Source organism: Sinohyriopsis cumingii, chromosome 9, assembly GCF_028554795.1.
Source record: "Sinohyriopsis cumingii isolate HCF-2022 chromosome 9, ASM2855479v2, whole genome shotgun sequence".
In the NCBI taxonomy this organism is placed as follows: Eukaryota; Metazoa; Mollusca; class Bivalvia; order Unionida; family Unionidae; genus Sinohyriopsis; species Sinohyriopsis cumingii.
Window position 1 is genome coordinate 88,646,511 of NC_142969.1, and position 16,737 is coordinate 88,663,247.

At 35.8% G+C, this 16,737-nt stretch overlaps 1 long non-coding RNA gene across 2 annotated transcripts in view; it reads right to left on the reverse strand.

The window, feature by feature from the left end:
• LOC149792198 (uncharacterized) overlaps positions 1 to 16,737 on the reverse strand; it is a 35,096-nt gene that overhangs the window by 1,965 nt on the left and 16,394 nt on the right. The window contains exon 2 of one of the 2 annotated variants that reach the window (XR_016423521.1): positions 884 to 966. This is a non-coding gene — a long non-coding RNA (uncharacterized LOC149792198). Of the gene's footprint in view, positions 1 to 883; positions 967 to 14,102; positions 14,139 to 16,737 lie in introns of both variants that reach the window. The other variant, XR_016423522.1, reaches the window with a different exon arrangement.

The following is a 16,737-nucleotide window of genomic DNA, read 5'->3' on the forward strand; positions in this document are numbered from 1 at the left end:
AAATTAGAAAAAGCAAATAAAAGAGAACAGAAAAAAATAGAAAAGGAACAGAAAATAGAAAAAAGTAAAGAAATATTAGAAAAAGAAAAACCAGAAGAGGAAAGAAAGAAGGAGAAAAAAAAAATTCTGTGAAAATATATCAATCTGATCCTGTGCCTCAGGGAATACCCGCAGATTACTCCAAAATGTTTTCAAAGGATGCTATTGATACAATTCGCATCAGTGAAAATGATGCAGTTGATATAGCGGCTTTTAGTTATGAAAATAGAAATGTTTATTTGAAACCAAAATATATTAATTTAGTGCCAGAACATGTATGGAATCAAGTAATTTATTCTGTTCATAAAAATAAAGAAATGGAACCTGATGATCCGAATTTTAGAGATTTTCTCAAAAAAGTTAACACGATAAAACAAAAATAGTCTTTACCCCACATCTGGTGCTACGGGTGGTCCTGATACTTCACCAGTAACATCGGTACCAATTCCACTTCATTCATCTGTTAAAAGTGGTCCATCTAGTTCTTTACCTTTACCTGCTAGTTCTTCACCTGGTACATCTACTGGTACTATATTTTGGGAGGAGGGTTCCAAAAAACCGTCGGTCTTAGATCGTTACAAGAATTTACTTACTGATTTAACTATTCAGAGAGTTCGACAAGGTAGCAAGGAAAACGCGATTACAATTGCTTCTCGCTACAACATGAAAGATTATTATATAAAACCAGAACATTCTGGTATCGATATACCAGAAGATATATGGCCACTAATAGTATATTCTGTATATAAAAATAAAGACCCTGATTCTTCTGATCCAGAAAGAAAGAATTTTATGAAAAAGCAACAGGAAGAAAAATAAGAATAGAAAAACTAGGTCCACGTACCGGTAGCGGATATAATTCTACCTGTCCTGATAGCGTCGTTAATGATGTATCTCGGCTTGAGGTTCTTATTGGAGGGAAACGAGCTGGAAACAATTCACGCGAAATAGTTAATGAAGCAACAGATATCTGTAGAAGATTGTTTCAAGGAAAAATCATTGACGTAGTTTTTTACCGCGATCTTATCGATGAACTCATAGATGATCATCACCGTGATTGAATAATTGGATCATAAAATAAAATGATCGTACACAAGAGCCATCGGAGAGCGATACAGCTCGTATCATGAATTCAAGGTTACCTGTGTATAAACTAAAATACGGATCGGGGATAGGTCATTCAATAATTAAATTTTTCACTCGAATAGCACCTAAGGTTGGTCCGTTAGCTAAGCAGCTATCGTCGAAAGCCATAGGGGTTGTTCGCGACAAGGTCATAGGTACCGTTGGTGATGCTACCAGCAACGCATATGACGCTATTAAAGATAGAATACTGCGATTAGTGAAGGGGAAACCGAAACCTGCGGATAAATTGCCTGTTACGGCTGAGATGCCTGGCGACATCAGCAATATTATAAATGACGCGGCTAATCAAAAACTAACGTCGTTGGCGTTACAACAACCACAACAAATAACCAGTACCTCTGCATTCGGAGGGCGTCTTCGTTTTAGAGGATAAAAATATTTTATTAATAAATATGTTCTCGCGGACATTTAACGAAGCTTCCAAATTGGATGAATCAGCAGAGAGAGACGACTCAGTGCGAGACTATCAGTATTATTCATACGACGCGATAACACCAAACAGTCCCAGTAGAATCGAATTACAGGTACAGGATACAACAAGATATTTTCTACCGTGCGAGGCATTTATTGAGGTAAATGGCAAGATTGTGAAAAACGATAATACTAATTATGGAGCAGCTATCAAGGTTGGATTAGTCAATAATGGTATTATGGCGTTATTTAAGAGTGCCGCATACATGATCGATGGCAGAGAAATCGAATCAATTAACGACAACGTCGATGTTGCAACCACAGTCATAGGCTTAGCGAGATACTCAGATGATTTCACCAGATCGGCTGGTCCTAGCATGATGTTTACCAAGGATAATTCAGATGCTGATAATCCTGATCCATTTGAAGTCAGAATACCGAGGGTAGGCCCAAACATAGGTGACGCAAATGTTGCTAACATAGAGCATCTTGTAATTAAGTCCAATCCCACGTTTAATCTTGGATTTGCTGCTCGTACATCTATGTTATCGGGTGACAGTAAAAGATTTTCATGCACTATCCCGCTGTCACATATCTTTGGATTCTGTAGGGATTTCAGAAAAGTCATATTTGGAGCTAAACACACGGTTGTCTTTTATCGAAAAGGTGACAGTAACGATGCTATCTGAAGGACGGGACCTGACAACGGCAAGGTTGTATTAGAAAAACTAACGTTGTGGATGCCTTCGATGACACCATCAATAGAAGAAGAGAGAAATCTGTTATCGTTTATGAATCAAGGTGGTAAATTTGTCATGTCGTGGCTGACGACGTACACAGATAGCATCCAGAATAATATAAACGGCAATTTCACCTGGCATATAGCATCACAGCAGGGTGTATCCGCGCCAAGACATATCTTTATAGCTCTTCAAAAAGTTGAACGATTAGGTGATCAAACTCAAACTGATATGATTTTCGATGCATTCAATGCCGGTGATGTATCATTGAGGGTAAATGGACATCAAGAGCCTGTTGAGGAGATTCAACTAGATTACGCAAATAACTCAGTAGCGCGTGGTTATCATCGTTTGTGGAGCTACATGGGTCGAGATCAAAATATTGATACCGGATTGCAAATATCTCAGTTAGATTTTATAAAATTTTATCCTATCTATTATTTTTCACTGGAACACATGGATTTGATAAAGTAATCTGTTGTTGATATTCATTTTAAGGCTAGAATAGTTAACGCAGCTGGTGATGTATTTAGAGCTATTGCTGTTATACTCAGCGATAGAACCATGATCCTCGAGGGTATTGAAGGCAGAATGAGGATCATCGACGCTCCTGCAGAGAAAATGTGATTTAGATTCAATCTAAATTTATAAATGCCGTATGAACATGTTAGTTTGACTCTGACTCAGGGTCAGATAAAAAAGCTACAATCAGAATTAACAAAAAAAATATGGGACGAACTTGACGTTGAAACACAATCAGATTCAGGGTGGTCCAAATAAAATATCGATAACAAAGACACAGCAAAAGCATCTTAATAAAGCTAAATCATCAAACACCGGAGTGCAAATTGCGCTATCTCCGGCCGCTATAAAGGATATGATTAAGGTAGGTGGTATTTTCCCGCTATTGGCTGCGATACCAGCATTATTAGCTGCTGCTGCACCAGCTGTAGCAAAGGCAGCTGCGTTAGGTGCGGTTGGATATGCAGGTCATAAATTAGAGCAAAAAGTTACAGGTGGACGATATGGTAAGAAAAAGAGGACGAGGACTCTATCTGCCAGGAACACGATATGGTCGGGGTCTTCGTCTAGCATAACACCGATGTCGAATTACGATCTAATCAATGCTGCCAAAAAACAAACAATAAAATTTTTCACAGGTGTGTTTATGCGAGATCAACTACCAGCTCGTCCGAATAAATACGAAACAGGAACTATAAATCTCGACAACAGGACCGGACCGGGTACTCACTGGGTAGCGTACGCGATAAATCCACGTGAAATTAGCTATGCTGACTCATACGGATTAGCTCCACCTAGGGAATTTTTAGATTATGTAGCTCAGCTAAATACTCCAACGTGGTACTCTACGCTACCAACACAAACACTAACTGATCCTCCGATATGTGGCGACGAAGCAATTAATATTTTATCAGCGATATCTAGATCAGAAAAACCGTATCATAAAGCAGTTCACGAGTACACATCAGATAAATTAAATTAGGTAAATAAATATAAATGGTTGACATCTACGGTAGGTCTGGCTCGTTACCTGACATCGATGTGGATTTATCTAAATACGCAACAAAGGACGATATCAACAATATTTTATCGCTGGCTGGAGTAGATCCTGATGAGGTTGCTGTTTTTCAGGATCAACACGGCAAATTAAAAACCAGCAACATTAAAATAACTGATATAATTAAGCGAGATGAACATAATACTCACGTAGATAATCTCAATACTGTTAAAGAAGATACCAGAAAAATTAAAGAAGATATTAATAATCGCATGAAAATCACCGGTGATAGGATGTTAGGAGAAATTAATATGAATAAAAATAAAATATCTTCACTGGGAGATCCAACAACAGGTTAAGATGCTACAACAAAAAATTACGTCGATGATGTAAAATTAAAATTATTGACTCTGCGTGAAGAATATAATTCTCATCTAGTTACATTTACAAGATTCAGGGATAATGCTCTGAAAATACATAAAATACTTGAAGATTTTTGGGGAAAACCAGCTGTGATCAACATAAAACTTGCAGATATTAAAAGTTTACTTGATAATAGAGTTCGTGTGGTAGCATTTTCCACTTCCGCGAAATGGTCAAAGGCAGAATTCGGGCCACGTCTTGCTGCAACCGTTGATGGTATTTACAGATTAACAATAATAAATAGCTCAGCTAAATTCGATATAACATCGAGTATGTATATATTACGAGAAGGTTTCATACACACTCTTGCATTAAATCCTGAGGATAAAAATTTAACTGAAGCAACCTACGCGTACGTGATAGAACTTCTAGTTGAAACACCTTAATTATAAATATGGAATACAGATACAGTCAAGCTCGTGCTTGGCAGATGTCTCTGAAGAGTATCATCGACGTCTATCAGGTAAAAATAAAGAAATATCAGCGTAGATTAGTTATTATTGATGTTGCTGTTTATTCTGTATCAGCAGTAATAACTGGCGCTGGAATAATTTTATCCGCGTTAACGATGATAGTCCCTGTTGTTATCACAGTAATCGTTTCTACGACAACTACGTTAGCTGGTGTATTCGGCATTATAACAAAAAAATATCTTCGTGTACCAACACGAAATTAATCGCGTATAAAGATAAACTAAATACAGCAACAGCAGCGTACTCTAAATTATCTTTGTTGTTGTCAGAGAGTCTCAACGACGGCGTTATATCCGACGCAGAATTCGCGCTGATATCTAAGATTCATAATCAAGCGATTAAAGATATCAATATAAATAATGACCGAGTTACTGCAACAGATTGCGACGAACACGACAGCGATAAAAACAGTAATGATATCAGCTAGTTCAACTAAGCCAGAATTTAGTATTATTTTTCCTACTCCTATCTCTATCAGCGAGATAGCACTAGTTCAATTACGTATCTATTACAGCTGGCCAAATATCAGATAAAAAACATTTGGTGGACTACAGTCAAATAATTCTTTTGTTTTTGCTTATAAAAACAAACCAGATGGTACTCCAGACTGGAATGTGGTTGGAATACCATCAGGTAGTTACAGTATTGTTAGTATTAATGATGAACTCACACGCAGAATAAAAAATATAACAGGGAAAGATCCTGGAATAAAAATAACTGCACATGAACCAACACTAACCTCAATTATCGAGGTTGGTTCTGATTATCATGTTGATATTTACGCGAGTTCAATAAGAACAGTGTTGGGTTCGCCAGTAATCAAGCCACCAGCACCACCGATACCACCAGAGCCACGGAGAGAGAATTTTATTACAGATAAATCGGCCTATCATGATATTGATCTTAGAATTGGTTTCGAGAGAATAATTTCTTTGAGATCAACACCAACAATAAGAAGCGAATTTGATTTTGATAAAAAAGATTATATGCACTGGAGATTTATTAAACATGAAGAATATTCTTCCGGAGGTGGTGCAAAAATTGGATATGTACCTTTCAGTACCACTGGTATTAATTATATGGTTGAGAAGATCAATGAGATCGAAGGTAAGGTTATAATAAATCACGACAAGTATTTTTATGAGTGTATATCTGAAGTATCAGCTTCGTGCGATAATCTCATCAAAAATATGGAAATGATAAACCAATTAGCGTCACATGTAGAATATCTTAATACGCAGTTGATTAAAGCGATAATTGATGATAAAACAGGAAATAAAGAAAAATTTATGGCTGCGTATTCGCTAACTGAGGCGACGTTACCAAATTATAAATTCCTTGGATCGGACCTGAGTGGGACGAAAACAGTCCTTGTTGATTCCGTTGATGAAAATTTTCCCAAATTATACGCTGCGTGGAGAAAAAAATCACTACTACAACCACCATCTATTCTCAAGAGCGATAACGCCGAGGATTGTACCGGACGACATATTTCACCAGGTGTAGTTGATATAACAAATGTCATCACGGTTAATCTCAATTGTGATATCATCGAAAACAGCTATAACGCTGATGCAGAAGTGTCAGATCAGGCGAAACAAGGATTCGTTTTGTATTCGTTTTCACCAAATATACCACCAGGACATTTGATTGTGCAAGAGGCAATCAACCCTGTTTATCTTAGGTATCACAATAATTTATTGCAGCAGGTAAATTTTTCCTTGACTTATCAATCTGGACATCTGCTAGATACACGTGGAGAAACACTGAGTATAAATTTATTAATAAAATCATAAAAAATTTATAAATCTGTAGATTTTTTGTTATTTTCAGTGAAATTTGATTGTTTCTGTTGATTTTTTGACTGTTTTGGTCGTTTTTTTGTGACTGTTTTGCCCGTTTTTTTTACTGTTTTACCCGTTTCGCTTATTGGATGAATTACCCAACATGGTCGATTCTCTAACTGATTTCAATTAGAAGAGATACAAGAGTTAATACAAGTAAAATTCAACCAAAATCAACCAAAAACAAACAAAATCAACTCAGAAAACAATCAAAAAACAAGCAAAATGATCAAAAATCGCTGGTTTTTATTGACTCTTGTATCATCTCTAATTGAAATCAATTAGAGAATCGGGTATCCTACTCAACCTATCTAATGAGTGAAATCAACCAAAACAGTCAAAAAATCGACCAAAACAGTCAAATTTCACAGAAAAAATATGTACAGAAAAAATCAAATATTTATTGTTTTTCACCATCTATCAATCTCCGCAGTTGTCGTGCACGTGTGTCTATTTTTTTTTTTTTTTGACTCGTATTCATCAGATAACGATGATCGAATCTTTTCAACGACACGTGCTAACGGAGCAAAATCACCTATGGTAGCTTCATCAATGTTAATGAGCGATTTGTACATCGCAGTCTGTATTCGGACGACAGAGTATATCTATTTTCTTGTTTGTGTTGCGTTATTGCATCAAAATCAGCAACGATCTTATCAGAATCTAAATCATCTGTTAATTTTATTTCTTTGATTTTTAATGCCTCAATGGATTTTATTATCTCGTTGATATTTTCTTGATTCATATTCATGAATGATTTTACTTATCTAATATAAGAGGAAAGTAAGAGAATTTTATCCATGATCCAGATTTATATGAGAAGGTCGTTTTTTGTATTCCCTCTGCAACAAATCGTACTGAATTAGCATAAAAACCGAAATATTTTGCGGCTAAATTTATTGATGAGAAATATATCTCTTCACCTGTCTCTATATTTATTGATTTCACTGCCTTAGAAACTTTACGTCTACCACTTGCGTTTCCCTTCAGAGTATTTTCCCTCTGAGTAATAGCCTGAAGATTTTCTATGGAGTTATTTAGTTTGTCTCCGTCAATATGATCAATTGCTAATCCGTATCCGATTGGTCCGTAAAAACATTCACAAACGAATCGATGATTAAGATAATGATGATCTCCTGCGCTAAAACGAAGATAACCAAATTTATTAATATTACCGACTGTTTTTTTCTGTTTTTGTTTTAACGTGTCTGATCGTACCATCAGCTGATGCTTCGTAGTTATTGTAGATTTGATGTTTCCTGTATTGGGAATTCATTATATATGTACCATTTCTCTAAATCAAAATTTGTCCGAGAACCTACTTAAATAATGCTCCTCACACCTGATAGCGATACTGCTATTAGGAGATTTTTTGTCATAATGTCTTTTTAACTCTCTGTATCTTTTTCCACCACATTCTAAACATATTCTAGTTTTTTCTCGTATTCCAATGTTGCATCTGATGCATCTCGTCGGACCAACTCCACCTCGTCGTATGTAAGCTAAATATATTCCACAGTACCCTTTTCTGCATGATCTATCACAGCAAGTAAACGAACCAACCATGAGCCATTTGCAGTTATTCATATTTATTTAAAGATATACTTGTTTAAAATATAACAAATGATATTTGATCTCGACGAAACAGAATATGTTATTCCTGAGCTAGATCAGGCTAAGAAAGAGTTTTACGATGATGGAGCAGCTCATGTATGATAGACGTGGAAAGCAGCTGATATTGATAATACGATGAACGATACACGAGCTAAAAAGGTAATTAACTCACTTAGTAACGATAAATTTATATTCAGAATAAAATTTATTGTGAATAACGAGAACGATGTTTGGATTACACGCGATAAACGTGATCCTGTGATAAACGGAAAAAAAAAATCTGTCGCGGTGAGTAATAATTCAAGACCAGGATTACTAACAGGAATAGATAAACCGTATTAAGTGCGAGCATATCCTGTAGCGGCTGTTGTTTATGGCATTTACAGATTAAATAAACCTGTTGCTGAGAATCTTGCTAAGATGAAAATGTCAGTGAAGATCAATTGTGTAGCTGAACGAGTGATAGAACACTTCACGAACATAAAACGCGGAAACGGCCTAACAGATTTAAGAAAAGAAAAAATAAACGACTGGGCGGAGTCAGTTGTTGATGGTGCATCAATAAACGACGTTGCTGTGTTATCAGCGAAATTAAAATTCCAATCACGGTAAAAACGATATCAGGTGAGATATTGTATTCTTCTGCGTATGAATCCAAAGGATCTCCTATCGAAATAATTGACCATAACTCACATGCTTGGAGTGGTGCAGTAACCATTTTCCGTCGGAATCGTGTTATCAAATTCTATTCTACCGCGGGGAATATGTTCGATTTTATTTATGAGATAAGTAAATCGGATCCAGTATCTGTTTGGTTGTTCTCCAGCAATGATCGATATGATCGGTTCGTCAGACCTAACGGATATACGTATCGAAGTGAATCTCTGCATGATTCGATGACGGAGATAGCAGAAAAATACTCAGTGAATGAAGAATTATTGGTTAACTGCTTCACTATTCCGTCTGTTGTTGCACACGCAGCAAGATAAAAAAATACGTGGAAACCAACCAGAAAAGATTTCCTTAAAGATGTTCAAGATAGTTGCGTTGAGTATGGTCATGGTGGATTATGGAACACAAAATATAATTGTATTGATATGATTTCGTTTGACATGATAGAGTCTTATCCAGGTAGTTTTTTGGGTATGGGAGAATGCAACAAATATTTCACTCGATTTGGTCATCCATGCGACGAAATGACCAGGATATCAATTAACGGTTAGTTACCGGATTTCCCCCTAACAGGATTCGCTAAGGTCACATCGTTCAAGTTTGCATCAGGATTACATAAAATATGCTATGTTTGGTTTGGAAGACACTTATCAGAGCAACATTAGGTTCCGATAGTGTTATTGAGATACATGTCAGATTCTGCAATGTTAACGTCGGTGATGGTCAGCGAAGCGATTATTTCACATCAGAAACAATTTGATGTTTGGCTACCAACCGAACACGATGACGCAAAAGATTTAGGTAGAAAAATTATTTGCAAATTTACTCAGGGTGGTGCTTATGATCATCAGAGACGTAATTGCAGATTAATTATGGATGAGGCTGAGTTAGATTTTATAATAGCTGATACCGCTGAGAAAGGTATATTTTGCAGCAGAGAGGATATTTATGTCGCTGATGGAACGAAATTAGGTACCGTGGTTAATTATCTCGAAGGAGAATCACCTCAGTATGTTCATCTAAGATCATCAATGTTAGCGTATGCGAGTATAAATCTTTTATCGATGATAAATAAATTTCCTGATACCGCAGTTAGAGTAGCTACTGATTCGTTTTATATTGATAAAAAAATACCTACCAGAGTTAGAAAAAGTAACCGGAGATGGATCATGGGGAACATGGCGAGTAAAGGACGAATATATCTTACATTATTGCGAAGACGCTGACGTAGCTGATGAAGAAAAATACCACTCAGATAGCGTATCAGAAACATCGACAGCACCATCTGTGTATGATCCCGCCGCAAGATACAAGATGATCTACATAAACGGATCGGGCGGATCAGGAAAAACAACCAGGATGATAGAATTATTTAAGAACTCCGATATGATTGTGTTGACACCAACACATCGATTAGCGCGGGAGATGAAACAACGAGGAGTAAATTCGTGTACGCATCAAAGTTTTTCAAGTACAACGGTGGTACGTGGAGTCCATCTAGGATGGGAGAAAAATATATAAATAAAACTATTATCTGGGACGAAATTTGTACAGTATTTGCTGGTACATTGAAAATGTTTCTAGAGTGGCTATCAACAAAAAAATACTGTTGTTATTATGTGTGGCGATCACGGTCAACAAATCCTATTGATGGTGAATCTCCTCTTACATGGCTGAAGGGGTTTGTTGACTATTACGAGGAGGTTGATATTGATTACAGATCGCTAGATGGCAGATTGAGTGAATTTAAGAAACTAAATCGATTAAAATCAAATAAAATTCAGTGTGATGTAATGAGAGAGTTAATCACAGAAACATCAGTGAAGGATTTCTTATCGATGTGGACGCCGAATGATTTGATAGTAGCTAGCAGAAAAATAATCAGGGATGTTCTTCAACAAAAACTTTTCAAGATACATCAAGAAAAATTCCCATCAATGCCTGTTCCGCTGTGTTATAGACCAGTCGATACAAGATTACAAAATATTGACGTCGATATACCTGGTAAAGGTAAGCAAAATCTTGTATTGAATGATATTGTCGTCGTTGATATTGATTTCGTTGATGATATGCTAGGTGCAGAAAAATCTCCGTGGACGTTGGGATACGCTATGACGATACATTCTTCACAGGGACTAACTATCTCAGATTGTCGAGTTTGGATTGTAGATGACAACATAGGATGGTCCAATCTAGTGTATTTAGCTGTATCTAGAGTGAGGAAAATATCTCAATTAGGTAGAATCACCTTGGATAGATCGGTTATTAACGACGAAACAAACGAGTACATGATTAAAAAAAATTATTCAGCTATAAACAAACTGAAAATAATCACGAATTCGACCTGGATGTAGATTTCATTTTATCCTTGAAAGAAAAACCACTGTTCCGGTTGTCATTGTATTGTGACTTGGACATATCAAAAGAACGATTCAAGACAATTTACCGTGGACAGAATAAATAACAATCTGGGACATAACAGAAAAAATGTCACTCTAGCCTGTTTAGAGTGTAATAGACGCGGCATAGATTATTTGAGTGACTGAGGAGGTAACTGAGTATCAGCCGGAATTACTTGTAATTCTTCTCGTGTAAAACCACGTAGAGGAGCAAAAACATCGAGCATATAAATTGCTGGTCTACCTGATGATCTTGTTACAGATACTATCTTGTGTGTTGTTACACGCCAGATAGGATCTGTTGCTCTTTTTCTGCCACCCTCAGCCTCACCGTGTTTATATAAATATCTAACGATGACATCACCGAGGACCGGTCGAATTGAAAAATCTTTTCTAATGATCGGTATAATTTTTTTTGTATAGCTATTGCTGGTTTCATATTTATCGATCTTGTTATCTCGTTATTTATTGCTGAGATAACACTCGGTAACCTGACGACCCAGTCGCTGGATCGTTTATCCTGAATGAATTCTCTCGCGTATTGATAACCAAATAGTTTTTCGGCTAGTGTTTTGTTAAATCTTTCAGCAATAGCCTGGTCGTTGTGAATGTTTACTTTACCACGTCGTATTGCAACATTCTTTTTGTTCATCAAATAAGTAACAGCACCAAGGAATTCTCGTCCAGGATCAACCTGAAGCAATCTTGGCCACGTTAATGGACCTCGTTGATATATTTTCTCAAATGCATCAGCTACTTCAGTTGCTGTTTTCGTTATTAACGGCTCGGCTTCTTTGTATCTGCTAGCGATATCTACCACGGTTAATACGTATTTGTATGTTTTATCGTTAACGGTATCGTGCGGTAGAAACATGATATCAGCTTGATGAACCTCATTTGGAACGCTGACATCAAAATGTGCGTATTCTATTCGTTTTGGTGGTGGTAGATAAATCTGCCAGATAGCCTGTTTAGATAACCACGTAGCAGCTACTGATGATTTTACCTTAGCAGCCTTTGCTAGTTTTTTAATAGCGGATTTACCTTTCCAAAATCCAACAGGAGAATAATAAATCTCTTCCATATAATACTAACCAGCACCTAGAACTAATTTACTTTTCATAGCAGCATTAATTATCCAGCTGGCCAATTTTTGTCTGAGAGTTTTATTTTTTATGGAATTTAATGCGTGAATTAATTTAATGTCAGCTAGATGTCGCTGTTGTAGATCCTTACTTCGATATGAGATATCATGAATATGACAAGCTCGATCAATTGCATTTACAGGATCCTCACCAGGATTCAGTTGATCTTGATCATTCAATCTGATATCGAGTCTAGTACCTGGTCCGCAGTAATTGTATCCTGGTAGATGTTTTTCTCCGGGGTATTTGGACCAGAAGAATCCTGGTAACGATGATAATCCTGAGGTAATATCACCTCCGTCTTTTCTTCTTTTTTTTAATGGTTTCTACTTTAACTGATTTTTGGTCAGATGAAGAGAATCTAAATTTCTTTGTACCGCATATTTCGCATTTACCAGTAACAGCTGATCTATTGTTTTTTGTAACGATAGTCGCTACATCCACCGTTGGAGTTCGTGTTCTACACCGCACACAATATAAATCCATGATATAAGTATACCATGAATGTAATTGATTTTTCAGCTACAAAGAAATCCGTTCCGGTAAAGCATCATGCTTAGTTACCTAATTCGATTAGAATGATTATAATAGGACCATCAGGGTCGGGTAAAACACAGTTATTGTTGAATCTGATTATGAGGTGGTTAAAATGGGACAAATTATATTTAGTTGCACCATTCGTAGATGATCAACGATGCTATCAGGTATTGAAAGAATTCAATGAGAACGCAGCATTGTTGAATAACGGTGAGAATATAGTTGATTTTATCACCGATATTGAAGAAGCGCCATCGGTTGATGTTCTAGATGGTTCGATTAACAATTTGGTGGTCTATGACGATGTCATGCTAGATAAACAATCGAATCCTGCCAGAATCTTTTCACGTGGACGTCATAAAAATACTGATGTTATTTATGTAACTCAGAGATATACACAAATACCTAAAGTGATTAGAGATAATTGCAACATGCTAGCGATCTTTAACGGTGTAGATACACATACTCTGAGAAACATTCATCAGACTTGGTGTAGCGGCGATATGGATATAAATAGATTCAAAAATTTCTTTGGGCGAGCTCAATCTACACCGTATGGATTTGTTGCAGTCAATTTATGTGATCCACGAACCAGATATCGAGTCGGCCTAGATAGAATCTTTTACGGAAAATCTTAAAAATTCCATTTAAACACGACAGCAGCAGAGAGGGCGTCTATCTCCGGTCGGTCGACAAAATGTAATCAGAGATCAATGAAAAATCATGAACATATTATTCTGCAGCTAGATCTTCGAACTAGGGGTTTATTTTCGGATTGGGGGTCAATAAAGATGTAACTCTTCCAGGAAGCCTCTATTCGGTAAATAGAACCTTTCTCCGGATTGGATTTCTGTGGAGGATTTATTTTTTATTGGATCCCCTAGGTCTGTTCGCCCTCTCTGCTGCTGTCGGTGCATGATTAGGACCAGATTAATCTATAAAGAAATCGTAAAACCCCAAATCAGATATTTACAGTGTTTATCTTACTCTAAATGCTGTCATATTGCAATTTGAAACCTAGCATGAAACACTACAATATGGAAAAGAATTACAAGTATGCTATAGCATGAGGTTTGATTAGATAGAAGAATAGATTGATTGGTATATCAGATGTCTGGCCTTAACATTTCTATCCCATACCAACATATCTTGACTGGAACTTCAAGCACAGTAGTCCTGTAAAGGAAATGTTAAATTGGCACTAACAAACTAAATATCTTTAAGTTCAAATCGATGTTAAATTAGCGCTTACAAACTAAATGTCTTTACATAAGTTCAAGTCGTTTCTATTTTTATGTATCTGAAAAATGCATCGGTATTAAAATTTGTCTTCACTCATGTGTGTTGTCAATATAACATATCGTCAGATATCTGGCCATGTAGAAATATTTCCAACTGAATACAAATCCATTTTGTTTTTAATAAAAGTTATATATGAAAATAGCATTCAAGTATGTCTGTCACATTTTAGTTGCCTTGACTTTACTATAAATAGTATGGGTCACAAGAACTAGGAATATACCATGCATTGAATCATGTTCACCATACATCATCATGTAACTTGTCATTCACCAGGGATTAAGGGGTGTTGTCAAAATCAATATAGTCTACACATTAATAAAAAGCACTTTATTTATGTATTTCAGATTTTAATGCATTGTATATTTCAATCCAGATAATTTTGTAGTATATGTAACTTTCAAAATTCAAAATTAATGACAATCTGTAATTTTGGCAATGAGATTTTATTGCTAGTCAGCCCACATCTCGCCGATCTATGTAGATCACTGTGAATATTATACTTAAGCTCGGTTGCTGACTAAAACTTCCTAGTTGTGTCATTTAATCTGTAAATAGAAAACTCTTAGAAAATGTATGTGAGGCTCAAAAGGACAGGGCATCATGGTACGCACCTGCTCATGACTGCATCAGAAGTTAAAAACAGTAGGAGAGAAAGACGTAAAGGAAGATAAGATATATATCTACAGCCACTTGTATTTCTACATTTTACAAATGTTATACGCTGATACACATGAATCAAGGATGATTACAATATTCTCTGTGTTCACCCTGTGCCTATTATGAGCTTAAATGATTGAAACACTTTTCCTCCTTGTGCTAATGCGTTGTTTACAGCACAAAAGTTATATAAGAGGGTGCAGTTCATTCTTACGATGTCTGAGTTTTGAGTGAAGCCATACAGTTAATCCTGAATTGAACCTCTTGGTACATAGCCAGTCATGTATTTTTCTTCCTTGACATATTGGAATTTACCCCTGCCCTTTACAATGAAGTTTTGACTAGAATATCGAAAACCTGTCAACTCAAAATTAGGACCAGAATTATCAACGGTGAAATTGTAAACACAAATCACTTCTTTAAAACATCTTACTTAATTTAATGTTTACCTTATTACAACTTTTTCTAACCTAAAACATGTAAAATGCTACAAGGAATTACAATTTTGTTATGCGGTTAGGGTTAAGGCTAGGGTTATAGAGATAGAGTCGTCAATCATATATCTGGCCTTATATAAGTGTTTCTATCACACACACACACACACACACAAACACACACATACACACACACACACATATCTATATATATATATATATATATATATATATATATATATATATATATATATATATATATATATATATATATATATATATATATATATATATAACCAGCCCTTTGCATATGCTACAGTCTTTACTTTAATGAAACAAAAAATGAATACTCGACTAGATTGTTTAAAAATCTTTTATATATTAAGTTGAATTTTATACTAACAATACATAATACATGAATAAATGAAAAGAAAGCAGGTCACAATAACACATGGTTGTAATAAATTCATTGGAAATGCAGTTCATTTCCTGCATTGGTATATCTTTTTCCTTATCTTCCTTTTCCTACATTGCTCCTTGTTTCCATTTTTCAAATATATTTCTTATTTATCAGAATTTAAATTTAAAGTAAGCTAGGAACATCAAGCATAGTCATGTAACTTAATGCGTAGACAATGTTCAACATGCAAAGCCATGTAGCATAATGGGTAAACTAGGCACAGCTCGTATAATCTAAGTAGACAAGGTACATCATGCATAGCCATGCAACTTAATGGGTAAACTAGGTACATAAAGCATACTCGTGTAGTTTGATGGGTAAATTTGGTACAGTATGCATAATCATCTGGCTTGTTGGTAAACTTGGCACAGTATGCCAAATCACGTTTCTTTATGGGTAAACTAGGTACATCATGCATGTTTCTTAATGATCCAAGGCACATAGTGTTATCAGTATTAATCTGTCCTAAATTTTAGAAGTGTCCATATCCTTCTGCATTTCATAGTTTACTTTGTTAAATCAGTTTATTGCAATTGTTTGTAATAATGTTTTGTTTCAAAAACCGCAAAATCATTTATAAGATATAGTTGTCCAAAATAAGTATTTTTGTAGTCAATCTCCATCTCAATGATGTCTGTCCCAGACTACCAATGTGATATATGCCTGGGCTTTTGCAGAACGACTTCTTAATATATGCTCATCTAATATCCAGTATGGCAGCTACAACGTCCATCTTTAAAATATTGTTATCACTACACCTTGTGGACAGAAGTCATATTTATTTGTTTTTTTATCTCCAGTAGACTTATATTTCTCCTAACTAAAAATGGTACTGCTCGCATATCCACTTGCAAATTTTCATTCATGACAGGATGTTTATATTAACACAGGATGTTTACTAATAGACTTCCTTTACTGTCTA